Raw genomic sequence first — 3,087 nt, forward strand, 5'->3', positions numbered from 1 at the left:
GCCCTCGCTTACCTTGTGGATGAGAGTGCAAATTGCTAAAGCCCATGTGGAGGAGACTATCAGAATGTAAAAACGTAAATGCTAATATGTCTTTAACATCTCTTTAATGCATGTTGAGATTTTGAAATTTAAAAAGGGTGTATGTTCTTTGACTCTTCCAAGGGCTTTATTCTAAAAAATTGCACAGCTGAAAACATTTATAAGCAAGTTCTTTGAAGCATTAGTTTCTCTTGAAGGAAGTTGCCACTCATGTCTATTAATTGATGAATAGTTAAATAATGGACTGTAATACACTCAGTTAGTAAAAGATTGAGGTGAACCTATATATATGCTCATTGAAAGATTTCTTACTTATATTGCAAACTGAACAAAGTCATAGAAAATGCACATAGTGTGAGCCTATTTGCATGTTTTGTAAAAGTATATGAATTTATAGGTGGACTATAAGATACCAGAATATTGCAGTACGTAGCATTCTACAGGTGAATGAAGGAGAGACTTTAATAATAGCTTAGCCTAGTTTACGTATTCTTCATAATGAGAATGTATTACCTGTATTTTTTTAAGGTCGGACCCCAAACTATAGTATATGTATAGTTTATTTAGTTTAATGCCAATCTTGTAAAAATGTGCATGATATTTTATGTGCATTGGTATACATATGTATATATTTATATAAGAAAAACATAGCCTAGAATGAAACATATTGTTAACTGGGGTTCTCCTTTAAGGTCATAGGGATTAAAAAACATCTTCCCAGTTCCTTAAGTTTTGATAAAAGTAATACTGGTTCATTTAAATCACTTAATTGACCTCTCTAAGAGAGAGGTTGCATCTAACAACGTCCTGTCCGTGCCGAGGGGTTGGTGGGTTGTGTGTCAGTTCTTCGTTGTTGTGACTGGAGCACATTCTCTTGGGTGAGTGTCCCGCTTCTTCCCGTCCTGGCCCTTGAACAGTTATTATCTGTGATGAAATCCTTGTTGGTTGTGTGTTGTTTAAAGTCTAGGGAGGAGGACAAGACAGTCTTGGTGGGTTTTTGTTTGTTTGTTTGGACAATAATCTCTTAAGCCCTCTTCCTCTTTCAAACATTCCTACCTTCTTTGCCAGCATATCCACTTAAATTCTCAAACTATTTTCCAAAACCAAATAATCCAACAAGCAAACGTTTCTTGGCACTTAGCAGAGAAATGAGGTTCAGGTTAAAGTGTTTGCTGACCTCTCTGTTTTCTTCTGTAGGGTAAGATACTTTTTTTAAAAAACTTGCTGAATTATTGAAACACCTGAAATAAATTCTTTTACCTCTTCGTAACTAAGAATCTGTTCCCTGTTTAGCTATTCATTTATGATACATAATATAATTATAGTAAACTAAAATAAGTTATAGGACCAGATATTTTGATGCAGTTTTGAAAGATTTTTTTCTCGGATCCTGCCTGTCCCATGGTCAGGAAACATGTTTGTCAACTATCACCTTAATATCAACCTTCATATTGGTTTCTTAGTAAATGCATTTACCATTACATCTTTGTAAATTGAACATTTTTTTTAAAATGACAATTCTTCCATGGTGTCCCTGTTTTCATTTCTGTCTTCCTTTCTAACCTGCACCCACTCAGTCAACGTTGATTCTATGCCGACTGTGTACGAGGAAGGCGTTGGGCTAGAGATGCAGAGACGGGTGCAGAGGCCCTGCCTTTGAGAAGCTGGTCGAGAAATGAGAGTGTAGTAAAGGTGCCTGAGGTGACTCCTGAGTCTCTGTGGAGTGGTCAGGCGGGACAGGATTCAGGGGACACTGCGTAAGAGTAGCAATCCTGGGTTACGTGGAATCAAGACTTTAATGGTTTTTTAATACTGCCAAACTGTTTGTTAAAAGGATGTATCAAGTTACAGAATCACCAGCAGTAAATGAAAGTAACTGATTTCCCATATCCTCACCAGAACTGAATTTCATCCTTAGGACAAAGCAAAACAAAACAAAAACTTAATATCCTAATAGACTTAAAATCAAGCCTTATTATTGTTTTATTTGGCATTTCTTTTTATTATTAGTGAAGTTGAACATGTTCCCATATTTTTATTATTTTACTTACTCCAAATATTCACTTGGAGTCTTGGCATTGTTATAACTTGTTACTAATTTTTAAAAACAATTTATTGAGGTGAAATTCACATAACACAAAATTAACCACTTTAACGTGAACAATTTGGTGGCATGTATACATTCGCAGTGGTGTTCAACCATCACCTCTGTCTAGTTCCAAAACATTTCCATCACTCCAGTACCCGCTGAGCACTTTCTCCCCATTTGCCCCTCTCCCTAGCCTCTGGCAACCATTGAACTACTTTCCGTCTGCATGGATTTATCTATACTGGATATTTTATAAACATGGAATTATAATATGTGACCTTTGTTCTGGCTTCTTTCACTTAATATAATGTTTGGAGGTTCATCCACACTGTAGCATGTATAGGTACTTCATTCCTTTTTATGGCTGAATAATAATATACCACACGTTGTTTATCCATTCATCCATTGATGGAAGTCTGAGTTCTTTCCACCTTTAGACTATTGTGAATGGTGCTGCTGTGAACATGTGCATACATGTAATTGTTTGGGTACCTTTTTTCAGTTCTTTTAGTTATTTGCCTCGGAGTGGAATGGTGGGGTTATGCAGTAATTCTATGTTTAACTCTTTGAGGAACTTCCAAACTGTTTTCTATAGAGGCTGAATCATTTTACATTCCCATCAACAATGCGCAACATTCCCATTTCTCTGCATCTTCATCAACACTTGTTGTTTCTGTTTTTTAAATTATAGCCACCCTAGTGAGTACCTCATTGTGGTTTTGATTTGCATTTCCCGCATGACTAATGATGTTGAATACTTGTTACTATGTATTTCATATATGAGAGAAAATGAGAGAAAAAGAAAACCTTTCTTTTTAAGAACTTATTTAAAAATTATTTAAATGTTCCTTGAGGGAAAAAAAAGTTTACTTAAAACTAAATGAAGTGGCCCAAATCTGAGAATTATTAAGCCATTAATTTTGTGTAAACATTTCATAGTTTTCATAATAGAGATATTT

Source organism: Neophocaena asiaeorientalis, unplaced genomic scaffold (genome assembly GCF_003031525.2).
Source record: "Neophocaena asiaeorientalis asiaeorientalis breed wild unplaced genomic scaffold, Neophocaena_asiaeorientalis_V1.1 scaffold521, whole genome shotgun sequence".
NCBI classification, from domain to species: domain Eukaryota; kingdom Metazoa; phylum Chordata; class Mammalia; order Artiodactyla; family Phocoenidae; genus Neophocaena; species Neophocaena asiaeorientalis.